We start from the raw sequence: 17,380 nt of genomic DNA, 5'->3' as shown, positions 1-17,380 counted from the left end.
TATGGAAGGAAGATCTTACAAGATGTTTACAGATAGAGACAGGCACTGTGGCTTTCTGTGGAGATATTGTTTCATTTGTTTTCAGATACACTTGTGAGACTCTTATATTGGGGTGATGTATAGAGGGGTTACAGTTACATTGGTTAGGTAGTGGGTACGTTACTCTGTGAACATTGATACCTATCCCTTCCTATGTTTTTCTCTCACTTTCCCTCCCCCCACCTCTGAGATTTTTCCGTTCTTAAGCATGTAATTCTCTGACACATTTTTTTTTTTTTTTTTGTCAGTCCTGGGCTTGAGCACAGGGCCTGAGCACTGTTCTTGGACTTTTCTCAAGGCTAGAGCTCTACCACTTGAGCCTCAGCACCACTTCCTGCTTTGTCTATGTATGTGGTACCGGGGAATTGAACCCAAGTCTTTGTGAATGCTAGGCAAGCACTCTACCACTAGGTCAAACTCCTAGCCCATTACACATTTTATAGAATAACTTGAGCATATATTTACATTAAATACTCTGACAGCTGGTTCACAATTTTATACTTTATACTTAACATTTTACATGCTTTAGACTCCCAAATGTGAGATTTTAACACGGGATTGTCCTGTATTCGTAAAGTGAATTAATGAATCTGGTATACCCAGACAATGGGATATTAGTGCAGTGAAAAAATGAACATCTTCTCCCCACAAAGCTGCAAAAAAAAAAAGCTTTAGCCATGTCCCTGACCAGGTTATCAGCCCTAAACACCCAAGGACCGCTGGTCTCTACACTCAAGCATTTGAGATGATGGCCTGGTCTTGTATACCTGAGAGAAAAGTTTCACACAGACACTGCAGGTTTTAGCTGCACAGGTGACTAGTAATCTCTGTGTTGACAGCAACATTTAAATCTGAAAAGAAGCACCAGACCCAGAATGAAGACGTAAAATCTACAGAACCGTTACAGAAAAGTGGTACAATACGGTTGACTGCACTAAACTGCTTTCTCCCTGCAAGAGGTTCAGAGTCATTGGAAGCTGGTCTTAGTGCATAGCCAGCCCCAACAGTGTGACAAGTGACGAGAAATATCATCTAATGTAGCTTCTCCAAAAGACTTTCCCCGAGTAATTATCCTATCCTAATTTTCTGTCTTGCAACTTCTATGGGGGCATCATTATGACTACAACAATCATTCTTAAAATACTACCAAGACAGGTAGTGCACTCCTATAAACTACTCAAAACAGGGTTGAAGCAGGAAAACGGTGAGATAGAGGCAAACCTGAGCTACACAGACCAAATAATGGCATCTCCCCTCCCCCATCTCCTTGAACTCAGGGCCTGGGCACTGTCCCTGAGCTTTTCCTCAAGGCTAGCACTCCACCACTTGAGCCACACACAGGACCACTTCTACTTTTTCTGTGTATGTGGTACTGAGAAATCGAACCCAGGGCTTCATGCACACTAGGCAACCACACTGCCCCTAAGGAACTTCTCTTTATATGTGTGGAAATGTCACAATGAAGCCTCTCACCTCTGTACAATTCATGTGTGCTAATAAAAAACTATATTTTCTCCACAAGAAAGACACTGGATTTAAAGATACAAATAGAGGGCCAGGAGTTTGGCCTAGTGGTAGAGTGCTGGCCTAGCATGCACGAAGACCCGGGTTGAATTCCTCAGAACCACATGTATAGAAAAAGCCAGAGATGGTGCTATGGTTCAAGTGGCAGAGTGCAAGCCTGAGGAAAAGGCCCAAGGACAGTAGTTAGGCCCTGAGTTCAAGCCCCAAGACTGGCCCAAAAAAAAAAAAAAAAGATACAAATAGATGGAGAAAGATGCGTGAGGAAAGTTCTCTCCCCCCTGCAATCCCCTGCTGGCCAGCAGTACTCAGAAGAGACCCACAGTCAACATCCTCATACTTCACAAAACAAACCTTAAAAGATTCTACAGACACATAAGTTTTATAGTGACAAAAGGGTTAGTTGATCAGGAAGATATAAAAATGAAAGTATAAGAAACATACATTAATTATAGAAATACTAGGCATGAGAATAAAATGTTTATATCTGTTATACTTAATATACTATATATGACAATATACTATATATATACTATATAACATACTATATATGACAATATATTGCATATATAATTTCTGTATATAGGTGTATATATATGCACACATCCATGAATACATATGTGTTTTAAGTTTAGCTTCCCACAAGTGAAGCAGAATAGGTTGGAAATAGAGGAATAATTTTGAAAGACATTGCAACTATGTATGAAGATGACAAAGAATCTCAATAATGGGGGAGATCAATGGAGAGGGTTATTTCTGAGCAAAATATAGCATAGACAAGTATGAAATACCAGGGTGAAACTCCTTGGTGCAACACACACACACACACACACACACACACACACACATACACCATGACAGGAGTTTGAGCCCCCCTGGCTACTCAGGAGGCTCAGATCTGAGGATCCAGTGCAGGCACACACACAAACACACACACACACACACACAACCATGACAGGAGTTTGAGCCCCCCTGGCTACTCAGGAGGCTCAGATCTGAGGATCCAGTGCAGGCACACACACACACACACACACACACACACACACACACACACACACACACACACACAACCATGACAGGAGTTTGAGCCCCCCTGGCTACTCAGGAGGCTCAGATCTGAGGATCCAGTGCAGGCACACACACACACACACACACACACACACACACACACACACAACCATGACAGGAGTTTGAGCCCCCCTGGCTACTCATGAGGCTCAGATCTGAGGATCCAGTCCAGGCACAGAAATCTGTTAGACTCTAACCTCCAATAAACTAGTGAAAATAATCAAAGTGGATTATGGCTCAAATGGTAGAGGGCTAGACTTGAGCAAAACTAAAGGTCAACACGCAGGCCTTGAGTTCTAGCCCCAGGACTGGCAGAAAAAACAATTCCTTCAGCATGGGGAATATTGGTCAGAGATGCTACTATTTTAGACACAGCTCTACACGTGCCTGGAGGCGCCTGGCCCACTTTTTTGCGGCAGGGCCACAGACTGTGCAACCCTCTTCTTCCCTCCTGCCAGGCTGCCAGTGTTGAATCACCATGGAATCCAGTCCCCTGTCCTGTCTCCAGAAATCACCAAGGAGGGCTATATCTCCGAAAATTCTTTCTGGGAACAACACTGCATTGCACTAACCCCTGTTCTAGCTTCCCTCTAAGCAACCCCACAGAACTAGAGGCAAAGGACACCACACAAGTGAGGGCAGTAGTGCTGAGATAACCACTGGCTGAGCTGCGACTCCCCTGGGCCAGGAACCTCACCTGCTCAGAGATGTCCCTGCCAGTGTGAACCAGGATAACAGGGTAGAGGCTGGGCATGGGCCAGGGGTCTCATGAAGATGCTATGATCAGGAGGTGATGAAGCAATAGTATCAGTTTGTTCTAGACAGGACCGAAGACTGCAAGGCTAAGACATTCTAGATAGCATGAAAAAGGAAATTGAAATGTGCACTAAAAAGCAAGCTACAATCTGCTGTGACTGTTACCCATTCCCTTCAAAACAGACAGTTGAGAAGAGAGATATTTTCCTAAACTGGTAAGGTTCCTCAAGATTTTCCCTTGTTAGTGGTAGAAGATTCAGTTCCTTACAATATTAGGGCCAAGACTGTTCTGTTGGATCAAAGACATCAAAGCCAGATTAAGATCTGAGCCCACAAACAAGTTGCGAGTAATTATCAGTTACGGAATGTAATTGTGAAGCTTCTTTAAGAAAAACATTGGGCTCATTTTCTGTACTTTTCTAAATATTCTGTGTTTATATTTAACACTTTTATATTGTAACTAAGGTTATACCACTTACTATCATGAGTTTTTCTGAAGGACATTATCATCATGGCAGGATACGGTGGCAAGGTAAAAATCAAATCCAGTTTGAGGAGATGAAATTGATTGCCTTCTGCTTGTCAGGAAGAATTGGACTATAGCTCAACAATCCCTTTGAGCTAAATGGCATGGATGACCTGACCTGGAGAAACTGGGAAAAGTCCTTGAAAAGGAAGCCAGGGCTGGAGTGAAAGTCACTCTGGCTGAGAGTCATCACAGAAAGAGTTCTGCTTTAGGAAAGAATGCTGTGCCCATCGTGAGCAAACTGGGAAATGATCTGTGCATCATGACCATTAACTTTTCCATCCATTTCATCATGCTTTCCTCATTTTCGTGGGGTTTGCACTCAGACCCTCTGATTGTCGAGCATTTTACTTGCCAGGTTGGAACTCGACCAGTCCAGGACTTTGGTAGTTGGAGCTGGCGTCTCATGAACTTGTCTAGATTGGCTGGCTTTGAACCATAATCCTCCATGTCTCAGCCTCCTGAGTTGCTAGAATTACAGGCGTGAGCCCCTGATGCTTGGCTATGTTTGCTTCATTTCTATATATTTTTTAATCTCTCTAAAATGTTCTAAAGTTTACTTTAAAAATAGCAAAACAAACCAGGAAATTGCTGGTAGCTCACGCCTGTAATCTTTTTTTTTTTTTTTTTGCCAGTCCTGTGCTTGAGCTCAGGGCCTGAGCACTGTCCTTGGGCTTTCTCAAGGCTAGAGCTCTACCATTTGAGCCTCAGCACCACTTCCGGCTTTCTTCTATATGTGGTACCAAGGAATCGAACCTGGGTCTTCATGCATGCTAGGCAAGCACTTTAACCACTAGGCCAAACTCCCGGCCACGCCTGTAATCTTAACTACTCAAGAGATTAAGCTCTGAGGATCAAGGTCTGAAGCCAGTGAGGGCAGGAAAGTTCACGAGACTTTTATCTCTTGCTAACTACTCATAAAAGGACAGATATGGGGCTGTGGCTCAAGTGGTAGAACACAATCCTTGAGCAAAAAGAGACCCTGAGTTTAAGCCCTAGCACCAGCACCAAAAATAAAAAGAACACAGACAAGAAAATTCTAGGAGAAAGCTGATGTTAATTCTTGCCATGGAGACATATTATGTAACCACTCACTTTAAGTAGAACTCCAGCACTCCTAAGGGCCTATGGCTTCATTCAAAAGAACTACAAGAACAACAAATCCAATGGAATTAGATTAATAAGAATCTGCCAAGAACAAACAGATACACCTTAAGTATACTTATGTTTCTTGCTTCACTTGCAAGTACATTAACAGTTTTCCATAAATTCCTGCTTTCAGTATTATAAATATTTCCATATTTTGCATAGTGATCATGCATATTAATTAAATGAACAATCATTTAGACAAGCATAATATAATTTGTTTCCTTCACTTAGTATTATGATTTCTTAAAAAAAAAAAGCACCCAAAAGTTCCATCCATAGGTAACTTTTATTTTACTTGTAGAAGGAGGTTGAAACTTGCATTTGAATGTTTTAGATCCATTTGTCTTAGAGCATAATCCATAGCATGCACCGTCGTGTGCGTTTATGTCAATACTCAGCAGGCGGAGGTTGGAGCTGGTTGAGTTCCAGAGCAGCAACAGGCATAGAGTAAGATCTTGCCTAAGGAAACACTATGAAAATAAAAATTTAAAAAAAAAATGGTGGGGCTGGGAGTTTGGCCTAGTGGTTAAGGTGCTTGCCTAGCATGAACGAAGACCCGGGTTCGATTCCTCGGTACCACATACATAGAAAAAAGCCGGAAGTGGTGCTGAGGCTCAAGTGGTAGAGCTCTAGCCTTGAGAAAGTCCAAGGACAGTGCTCAGGCCCTGAGCTCAAGCCCAGGACTGGCAAAAAATAAATAAAAAATAAAGTTTCAGATAAATTGATGATAGCATGATAAATCACAAGTACATCTATTATCTATTTTATCCATTCAGCAAGTGACTACAAAAGAAAATTTCCCTGTTTCAAGAAAAAGGAACCAATAAAACAGTATGATATGTAACTTTTTCTGGAGTATTTTTCCAACTCCTTGTTCTGGTCATCCATTATACAACCCTGAGGAACTAGAAGACAAAGATGGTCCAGGAGTTAGGAGCGCAGGTACACACCCACCTCCAGAACAAGACAAACAGGAGAAACACAGGCTCAAACAGCGTGGAGACGTGTTCACTGCATCTTCCATACACTCCTAGCTACTATCTAGCAATGGATCCAAATGAGATCACTTGGAACAAGGCTGCTGGGAGGGTTTCTACTCAACCTGGCACACTGGACAGGCTGGGAATCAACTCACTATGAGAAATTCTTGCTTAAAAACCACTGCGTCTGGAGGGGCTCCTGGCTGGGAATGCTCAGGGACCGAACGCTACTCCATGGGTCCTAGCCACGGCAGACTTCCTGCTCAACTGCTGGGATTTCTTGGCTGATGTGTCTCCCTTGAAGGTGCCTGATAGAGAGATGAACTGTGAAGGGAGGAAGAAGGAAAGTGCCCCAAGCAGCCTGGCATGCAGGTGCATGAGGGCATAGATACAGAACCTGGGTGTGGAAATCCTCTAATCCCTTCCTTTAGGCTAAGCTTAGACTTACATAATTGCAGCCTCATTGTCCTTCACCTCTTGATTGCTTTCCTCCTGCGGCTTATACAATATGCCATTTGTCCTAAATCTTTTGTGCTGAAGATTCCCTCCCCCCACCGCCCCACACCACCTCCAGGATTCCCTGCCCACTCCAGATGTAGACACAGGTTCACACTCTGACCAGTTGTCCAGATAACCTCTCTGCCTATTGTTGGCACCATTTTTTCCTTGCAGAATTATACTATTTATAAATAATACCCTCAATGAACACAATCCATGAAATAATAGAGGGATTCTGTTTATCACCAGTCTGGGGCCTGAACTCATGGCTTGGGCACTGTCTCTGAGCTGCTTTTGCTCAAGCCTCACACTCCACATAGCTCCACTTCCATCCTTTTCTGTATATGTGATAGTGAGGAATGGAACCCAGGACTTCATGCATTCTAGGCAAGCACACTGCCACTATAAGCCACATTCCCAGCCCCTGTTCGTTTTAGTAAAGTCAATGAGTTTCAAAAAAGCTGGACGCTGGCGGATCATGCCTATAATCCTAGGTACTCAGAAGGCTGAGATCTGAGGATCACAGTTTGAAGCCAATACAGGCAGGAAAGTCTATGAGAGTACTCAGAAAAAGCCAGAAGTGCTGTGGCTCAAATGGCTTGAGCACAGAGGCTCATGAACAAAGCCTGAGTACCCCAAGACCAACAAAAAAAAGTTTCACAAAAAGAAATTGCCTAAGCACTATTTACCATAGCAAAGATATGGAAGCAACCCAGATGTCCCTCAGTTGATGAGTGGATCAACAAGATGTGGTATTTGTACACAATGGAATTCTATGCTGCTGTCAGAAAGAATGACATTGCTCCATTTGTTAGGAAATGGAAAGACCAGAAAAAATCATATTAAGTGAAGTAGGCCACCAGACTCAAAGGAACATAGGCTCAATGGTTTCCCTCATTTGTCATAATCAGTAGAAACCTTGGGCTCTCCTAGCAGAGATTTGCAATAAAGCAAAACCTAAATACATAAGGCCATATAGAATGACACTAAATGAAAGGACCTCTAGAATATAGAAACAAAAGCCATATAATGAGTGATTGTTCTCCTTAATACACTATGTTATCTCTCAACTCTTTTGCTGTCCCTTGGTTATCTCATATTGTTACAGTATCTCACTTTGTTATCTGATATAGTAGATATATTTGTATTTGGTTATTTGAAATTGGATAGGGAAGGGGGAAAATAAATGAGGGGTGGGGGTGGGGGGGAGGGAAATGGGGACCAAGACATGAGAAAGGGTATCAATGTTTGTGAAGTAATGCACCTTCTATCTGGTGAATATAATGTAACCCTTCTATTAATTACAATAAAAAATATATGAAAAAAAGAAATTGCCTATTGATGAGATAAACAATTTTATAATTGCTTCCTATTTTGTTTTTACATTAGAGAGTACTGACGCAACCATACAAAATGAAGCCTTATTTTGTGCAAATGGAAAAAGCAAGAAACCTAAGTTGCTTACTTTGCTTCAAGACAGAGTAAGGTATAAATCTTTTCAACAAAGTATTACCATGCTCAACATGGTAATCCATTATAATGTCTATTCATTTTATGACTACTATGACTCATAATCTTAATCTTCATTATAGAAAATTAATTCAAGGACCGGGAGTTTGGCCTAGTGGTTAAAGTGCTTGCCCAGCAAGCATGAAGACCCGGGTACATACATACATAGAAAAAAGCCAGAAGTGGTGCTGAGGCTCAAGTGGTAGAGCTCTAGCCTTGAGAAAGTCCAAGGACAGTGCTCAGGCCCTGAGCTCAAGCCCAGGACTGGCAAAAAAAAAAGAAAGAAAGAAAATTAATTCAAATATGGACCCTTGAATTGTCAGAATGTTTGAAAACATTCTATTTTAATTTGCTGCTTTCTCCAAATAAGTGTGACTAATGGCAAACCATTTTTATTTCAGGCTTGTCAAATCTTTTCCTATTTGTGACTGTATTTAGTTCATTTTCTTGAAAATAAATCACTAGATAAGATTTTCCCAATTATTCTGGAAGAATTGCTTGACTTATTTGTTATTTTCCTTCTGCTAAGAAGATGCTCATTTGTAGAATACAATTCATGAGGAAGGCAGGATGGTTGTTTTTGGTGCCCTATCAACTGAGCTATGCCTCCAACCCCGGAATGCTAGTTCTGTATAAATTTTAATAACTGGATCTCTAGTCATAGGATTAACTGTCATAGTATTTGCCAATTTACTTAGTTTCAACACTCTAATACATATGAATTTAAAATAAATGATACACATACCAATTATTAGATTGTACGTAGTAACATTTTCATCATATTTGCCTACATATATAATGTATTATCATCATATTTACCCCCTTATGCTTTTAATCCCTCTATTCCATCTCACTCTTCCTTTTCACTCCCACCTCCATTTTGCTGTCATGACCTCAGTCATTTTGTTTTCTGTCCTTTTGTTTTGTTTTCTTTGCTTCAAGTCTCCACAAAGGAAAGAAAACATGCTTGTCATGGTACAAACATATTTAACAGGGTGATCTCCGGTTCCATTCTTTCCCAGCATATAACAGAATTTCACTCTTCTCAGTGACTGTGTAAAAATCCCAGTGGGAAGCTAGATACCAATGGCTCAAGAGGGCAACCCCAGCTACTCGGGAGGTTGAGATACAATAGTCACAGTTTAAAAAAAAAAGCAAGCCCTGACAAGAACACGGAAAACCAGACGGAGAGCTGTGGCCGAAGTGGTAGAAGGCTATTGAGCAAAACCCCTCAGGGACAGCACCCAAGTCCTGAGGTCAAGCCTAGGAAAATCAGCACAAAACAAAACAAAACCATCAAAGTGTATTTATATGACATTTTCATTGTTTCGTTGTTCATCCATTGAGAGGCACCGAGACTAGTTCTACAATTTTATTATCCAGGCTAAACATGGATATATAGATATATCTATAATAAATGGACTGATTGCTTTGGGAGTAAACTATGACTGGGTCATAGAGGAGTAATATTTTTAATTTCTTCCTTCCTTCCTTTCCCCTTCCTCCTTCCCTCCCTCCCTCCCTTCCATCCTTCCTTCCTTCATTCCTTCTTTCTTTTGCCAGTCCTGGGCTTGAGCTCAGGGCCTGAGCCCTGTCCTTGGACTTTCTCAAGGCTAGAACTCTACCACTTGAGCCTCAGCACCACTTCCGGCTTTTTTCTATGTATGTGGTACCAAGGAATCAAACCTGGGCTTCGAGCATGCTAGGCAAGCACTCTACCACTAGGCCGACTCTAGCCCTAAAATTCCTTTCTAAGCATATTCACCAGCATCTGTTATTTGCATGTTTTCTTAATGATTTCAATTCCAATTGGGATAAGGTAGAATCTCATTGTACTGTGTGTGTGTGTGTGTGTGTGTGTGTGTGCGCGCGCGCGCGCGCACACAAACCAGTGCATATGTGCTGAAATAAAGTTGACTGTGGTCTGCTGAAATGCAAGAGGGTAATTTAATTTTCTTCTACTTATTAAGACTTGCTTTATGTCTGAAATATAATCTATTTTGAAGAAACTTTGTGGGCTCCTGAGAATAATGTATACTTTGTGAGTGTTGGGGTAGAATATTCTGTAGATGCCCGTTAAATTCATTTGTTTTATGGTATCATTGAATTCTGGACACATAATTGTTTTGGTCTGCATGGCGTATCTATTGGTGAGAGCAGGATATTGTGGTCTATCTGTGCTTTTATGTTCAGTACCATTTGTTTTATGAAATTTAGTTCATAAAATAAATAGCATTTATGAAAAAATATTTGTTTAATAGTTTTGTTATATTTACTAATTATACATTGTAAGGGTTTCATCATATGCCCATATATAATTATCTTATAATATTTATATATTCATAATATAGGTAATTATATAAAATATAGATATATAGCCATACTATATATTTGTATTTAATATAAATATATATTCATTGTTAAATATTTTAATACAATGTATAATTATATATAGTGGAGTTTTTTGTCAGTTGTGAGGCTTAAACTCAGGTCCTAGGCACTGTCCCTGAGTCTTTTGCTCAAAGCTAGCACTCTACCACTTTGAGTCACAGAGTCACTTCCAGTTTTCTGAGGGTTCATTGGCAATAAGAGTCGCATAGCCTTTTTTTCTTGGGCTGGCTTTGAACCATGATCTTCAGATCTCATCCTCCTGAGTAACTAGGATTACAAATGTGACCCACCAGTTCCTGGCAATGTCCACTCTTTTTATGCCTCCTCTTCAGCATTTGATGCATATAGGTTGAATATCATTCTACCTTCTTGATGGACTTTTCCTTTGGCAACATGAAAGACTGTCTTACCTCACGTGACCATTTTGGTTTGCGATCGGCTTGGTTACATATGAGTAGAACTACTTCTTGCTTTTGGTATCATTTCCTCAGACAACCTCCTATCTTTTCACTTTAAAACTGTATCTTTGCCCCTTCTATGCAGTTTTGTAAGCAACAAACAGTTGACTCTTGTTTTGTTTTGTTTTTTAATTTTTTAAATGTTTTGTTTATATGGTACCAAGGAATTGGATCCAAGGTCTCATATATGCTGGGCTAGCACTCTATCTCTAAGACACAATCCCAGCCCAACTCTCGTTTTTATACGCAATCCGTTAGTCTTTATTTTACTTAAAGAATTGAGAACATAGTGTAGTAATTCTGACTTTTTGTAGTTTTTTTTTTAGTTTTGCAAACCAAAATGTTTTATTAATGTAATTTTAAGGCCAATTAAACTAGTTTTATTCAAAGTACGTTAAATTACATATTAACAATCTCTAGACACAATGAACTTAAAATGGAAGAGAAATAGAAATTTATCTGGTCTTTCAGAGGCCAAGGTGTCATAGAACTCAAATGGAAATTTACAAATATAGAAAAGATGATACTTAAAGAATACGGATTTTAATATCAGAACCCAAAAGATGTCTTATTTTAAACAAGCATGTTTCAAAAGGGGAAAATTCCTTAATAATTTAGCATAAAATCAAATTATATAAACTTGGTATAATTCCAGAAAATATTGCTTTAAACACTTATACCATGATCAAAAGTCCTTTGGTAGCTTTTAATCAGAATGAAACATGCTATTTTGTAAAATATAAAGTACTTTTTAAGTGTTATCACAAAAGTATTTTGTCAGTTGCCATACTAATATCACTAGTGAGCCTTCCTGCCCCTGCTCAACATTGTCTGTGTGCACAACAAGTGGCCAGGAGCCAGAAACATCCTCTAGCCTCCCCACAAATGACCTCTGCATCCCAATGTCAAGGCCTGGGTCTCTTGTGAGGCTCTCTCTACAGGGGGCAGAGAACAAGGACGGCTTCCTGGGCACGACTGTCAAACCAAACCAAACTTTATTATGGCAACCACACAAATACTGTAACCTAAAAAAAAAAAAAATCAAAGAGCAGTCACCCCAATGCAAAAACAAGGGACTGCTAGACTCAGTGTTAGAATGAAAACAGCAACACACGAATCCCAAGGCCTGCAACTGCACTGCACTGGCGGTGGTGATGGGCACTGCTCACACACATCAGACACAGCGTCCTCTTGGCAATCAAGGGCATCACTCTGAAACTTGGTTTCTAAGGAGCCGGGCATCAGAATTTAAAACTGTCTGGAGGGACATGGAGCCCAGAGGTCAGGGCTCGGGGAGGGGGAGGCAGATAGGATATTGACTGTCCAGCGATGACAAACTCAGGGCTCCAGTTTCCACTGCAGATGCTCTGGCTGCCAGCACTGGTACTGTAGGGCAATATGCAGCATGTAGGGTCTTTCACTGTGCACACAATTCCACAACTGTACAAACCACGCCTGCACTTTCTGCCCTAAGACCAAGACCTGTGAAGGAGGAACTCCTCGCTAACATTTTTCTGTCCAGCTTCAAAGTGACTTTGCACAGAGCAACAGAAACAATTTAAATGCCTAAAAGAGCTAGAGGAGGAAGTGGAGGGGACAGACATGTGTCATCTGGACAGCCTCGAGCCTTGCTTGGGAAGAGTGAACCAACAGCATCTCTCCTGGGTGTCCAAGTATCCACAGCTGATTCAGTCTTGGGGGTCCTGGACACGGCACGTGGACACCATTGCTGTTTCCCACATTCTAGTGTTTAAATGCTTCATGGGAGAGGCAATCCGCTGGTACATCACGCCACATAGTGGTACTGATTTCGACTGTCTTTGTCTCGCCCCATATAGTCTCTGTTTATAAAGTGATTCGATTCTCTTTTTCAAATCTCCAGGCTTTACTGGGAATTTCAGCTGATTATATAGTGCAGAGATGAGAAGGTTATGTCTTTCTCATTTTCATCATTCTGACAATTGCAGCATCGATCTGGTATTGTCTGTCCTGAAACACTCTCTCTGTAGTGTTAACTTGTTCCTCAATGGTTTCCTTCATCTGAATTTGATTGATCTTTATTCTGAATAACTTGTACTTGAATTCTCCATTAAAAATGAATTTGTCTCTGTCTTCTACCTCCTTATCTTTAGGACTTTTAATCAGAACACGGGCTTTACCACAAGCCAGAGACTGCAGTGTTCTTCTCAATTCACTGTCCTCTATCCCCGTGGCCATTTTTATGTCTTCAAAGCTGAACCCATCGCCTTCGTTGAACATGAGCAGCACCCGTGTCTGGAAGAGGGCCACCTGGAACGCCTTCTTCCCCTCTTTAAACTCTGCTTTCCACGCGGCATGCCCTAGTGTTGTCTGCCGCTGAAGCTTGCGGCCGCTGTGCTTGCCCAGGTAGAAGGTCCTGAATACCTCCTGAAGTCTGACCATCTCAGGAGGGAGGTGCACGTCCACGGGCGTGTAGGTGGGCCAGTAGCCCATGATGAGGATGTTCACGGTGAGATCGATAGGGCCTGGGGAGCTCTGGTTCTGCATATGCTGCTGGAAATGAACCACGATGTCCTTGGAAAGCTCCATGTCCTTGAACTTGCCCTCCAGCTTGCTGGTGAACGCGGCCCCACATTCATGCTTGAGTTTTGACAACACGGACTTCTCAGCGTCGACTGAAGCACTCTTTCCAACAAGCAGCCTTTTTGCCAAATCCTTTTCATAAAATGCTTCAAAGGCATCTTCACCATGGATGAACCTGAACGGGATCATGATCTTGTCCAGGGTCCTCTCCAGCTCTTCATCTGTGGCTTCCTTCTTGCCTGCTCGTCGTCGCTTTGAATCTGCATGCTTAGCGATCAGCGCTGCAGGCTTGTTGGGTCTCTTGTTGATGAATGTCTGGAAGGATTCCTGCATCACGTTGGTGAAGCGCTCCTTCCTCTGGAAGCACACCTCTACCACGTGGTCCACTTTGTCCTTGAAGTCCAGCAAGTCTTGCACCATGTCTTTTATCTTTTGGGACAATCGCTGTCCCAAAAGTGTGGATGTACTCTCTCCAGTGCTGCAGCAGCGCACGCTGCCCACCCTTCACCCGGCTGAACAGCTGGTACATCTGCCCGTGAGGTGTGGCACTCTGTTCTCATCCAGTGGGTGGTCCAGCCCTTTCTGGAGAATTGCTGGCAAATGTTCTCCTAGCAGCTGTTTTTCCACACAGGCTAGCAGCGCTTTCTGTGTGCCGTGGTCCAGGTAAGTGATCACACCCGGGCTCCCTCTTCTTCCACACGCTTACTCACATGGCTCAGGTGTTCTGGGACCTCTCTCTCCTGCATTGGCCTTTGGCCTTCCGCAGCATAGAAACCATTAGTCTCTTCCAGACATTTCAGTTCAAAGGAATCTTTGTATGCCTGCAGATCTGAGCGCATGTCAACAGGCTCTGCAGCAGGCCCGGGTCCCATTCGTCTGCAGTGATCTTGCCAGCACGTGTCCATCGTCTTTAGGAATGAAACAAAACACCATCCAGTGAATCTCCTCCGAAGAGAAGTATTTGTGCCTGGACGTGGTCCTCGCAGGCCTGGCGGAGCTGCTTGTGCAGTGTTGGGGGGCCTTCGTGAGAACAAAGGTTTTCCACAGCCTGGTGCAGCTCCTCCAGGTTGCACTTGATGGACGCACTGCCCTGGAGGGCCCGCAACCCCTCCTGCAGCTTCCGCCACCCGTCCTGAGTGTAGTGGTCCCGCAGCCTCGGCCTGTCTGCTCTGGGGAGAGGGGGTCAGTGGCGGCCCGCAGGATATGTAGATAGGTAAACTCAGATTGATTAATATTTTTTCCTTGTTCTTTACAATCAATTCTTTTAATTATGAACTGTGGAAAGTCTGTAACAGAGGCTATTTTCTGATTTTGTCTGTTGCTCTTCTAAAAGCTTCATATACAGCCAGGAGTGTAACCTAGTGGTAGAGTGCTTGCCTGGAATGCACCAAGCCCTGGGCTTGATTACCACAGACACAGAAAAAGCCAGAAGTGGTGCTGTGGCTCAAGTGGTACAGCTCTCTAGCTTTGAGAGAAAGCTCAAGGACAATGCCCAGGCCCTGACTCAAGCCTCGGGACTGGCAAGAATACATACATACATACATACATACATTACATACATACACACATACATACAAGCTTCCTATACATGGATGATCATCTTTTTCCCCAAGACTTGGGAACTTCTCTATTATTTATTAAAAACATGTTATGACTTTTTTTTTAATGTCGGGGCTAGGGCTTGAACTCAGGGGCTGGTTGCTGTCCCTGAGCCTCTTTGTGCTCAAGGCTCCATCACAAGGGCCACGTTACCACTGACTGTTTTCTGGAGGTCAATTGGAGTTAACAGTCTCACAAGCTTTCCTTCCTGGGCTGACTTCAAACCGCAGTCCTCAGATCTCAGCCTCCTGAGTAGCTCTGTGAGCTACGAAAGTGACCCCTGGTGCCTGACGTATTTTTATGTCATTTAGCTTGCTCCAGTTCTTTTTCTGTGCCTGCAGTTCACTAGTTTCCTTTTTTAAGTGGTGTTTTCAGGGAGTCACATGTTTAGGGATATGTTTTCTTGTGGTCCTCATTCATATACCTCGTCTTCAGGCCCTGTTGCTCTGTCTGAAATGTGAACCAATGAGTTGACAACACTTTCAACTGAAACGAATGAGTTTCCCCATAAGCTGAACTATGTCCTTCAGACAGACAAGGACTACCAAGGCACAAACAGGGAACAAAGTAAATCTGCCACTTCAAAGTTGCTCTCCTTAAAACATCATTACCCAGGGGACTTCTTTCTTATGCAGTATAAAGTAGTTGGTTTGGGGACTGGGCTGTTATCATTCTTCCTCCAGACTGCCTAGCAGGTCAGATATAAAAACTAAGTCTTGTCCTGATGGTGTGACCTTCAGAGTGAGGGACTCCATTTGGGGTTGGTCTGTCAGTCCCACATCAGAAGCTCCACCTCAACCAATTTTCCTCACCTAAGTTCCCTTTAACCCCTTCACATTCGACAGGCAATACTCTGTTACCTATACATTCAAAAGATAAATATGATCCGAAGAATCCTGGACGAGGACTTCTAGTAGAAGAACTATGAACTCTGCTTTTCCTTTGGAAGCAGCTTTCCTTTGCCCACTTGCCTGTATCTTAAGCACAATGATTATCAGCGGTGCAGATGGATGCACAGCTCCCACAATGGCACAACTGTGAGAGTACAGATCGCTGCCATTAGCAGCACCAGACAGATGACAGGCTCAGTGACAACACTAGGCTCCAAAATTGTTTTTGTAAAGGAGGGGGACCAGGAGCCTGGCCTAGTGGTAGAGTGTGCTTGCCTAGCATGCACAAAGGCCTGGGTTCAATTCCTCAGTACCACATGCACAGAAAAAGCTGGATGTGGTGCTGTGGGTCAAGTGGTAGAGCTCTAGCCTCAAGAAAACCCAAGGACAGTGCCAGCCCCAGGACTAGCAAAAACAAAACAAAAGGAAACAAAAACAAAGATTTCAACTTAATTTCATTGATCTGTATTTTCAACTGAGATTAAAATGATTGACAGGCAAAACCAGTGAGAGGACTGAGAATTCATTGAGAAATCCATGGAGAACTGAAGAAAAATAGATATCAAAATTGAGAAGATAAATGGGCAGCATTCCGATCACATTAATCACTGATTACATAAATAGGATAATAAGTCCAATTTTGTCCCAGTTTTTGTTCCATTTTTCTTAAGCTCTAAAATATCATGCTAGATCTCAAACCAGATCACATAGACTTACAAAATGTCCTTTAAGTTCCAGTTTGACCAAATTTCAATGATTGACCACACCCAGACTGTTAGAATAAGAGCTGAGTCTAGCAGGATGTTGGAGGGAAGGGAAGAAATGTCCTGGGAGAAGTGCCAATGTGACTCTAGGGGTTAGGGTTCTCCTTTAGCTCAGGCCAAGCAGGAGGTAGAAAAGGTTTTTCTGAAGACTCCTCTGTGTCCTGTGGAATGTGAAGAGTCATATCCTGTCAAATCCATAGCCCATAAAACTCTGTACATATGGAGACGTGACATGGCCGCAGATGAGAAAGGGACGCATATATGAGGAAGCGGGAGAAGGGATCTGCTGTGGATGGAAGAAGGCCAGCCAAGTCCCCCATGCCCTCTAAGGAGGAACCAAGTGCTTTCTTGTGAAGACCAGAGCTGTGGAATAGCCAGCCTCCCTATCAACTCTGCCCCAGGCATTTCTGCTTCTGGCTTCTTTCTCTTTCAGATGTTGTGACTGCCTCACCCTGTTCCCAGAAATCTGCTGTTGTGGGTGCTGGCTACCTGCTCAGCTTATCTCTGAAGGCTCTCAGCGAATGCTACCTACCCACGCCAGTTGTTGCTGCTTTCTGTATGCACAAAGTTCTGTCTGCCCTACTTCAAGAGGGGGCCATTGCTCTGGGTATTACCACTGTGCGTCCTGCCTGCACGGCTCTCGTTCCAGATAAACCTAAATTGACCAGTT

The 17,380-nt window shown here is 42.7% G+C and overlaps 1 pseudogene; it reads right to left on the bottom strand.

Moving 5' to 3' along the window:
• Nucleotides 1–12,202: 12,202 nt before the first annotated feature.
• On the bottom strand, nucleotides 12,203–16,944 carry LOC150045854 (cullin-4A-like; annotated as a pseudogene).
• Nucleotides 16,945–17,380: the final 436 nt, after the last annotated feature.

Source organism: Megascapheus bottae, chromosome 26 (assembly GCF_031878675.1).
Source record: "Megascapheus bottae isolate mThoBot1 chromosome 26, mThoBot2.hap1, whole genome shotgun sequence".
Lineage (NCBI taxonomy): Eukaryota > Metazoa > Chordata > Mammalia > Rodentia > Geomyidae > Megascapheus > Megascapheus bottae.
This window is presented reverse-complemented; position numbering and strand designations above follow the sequence as displayed.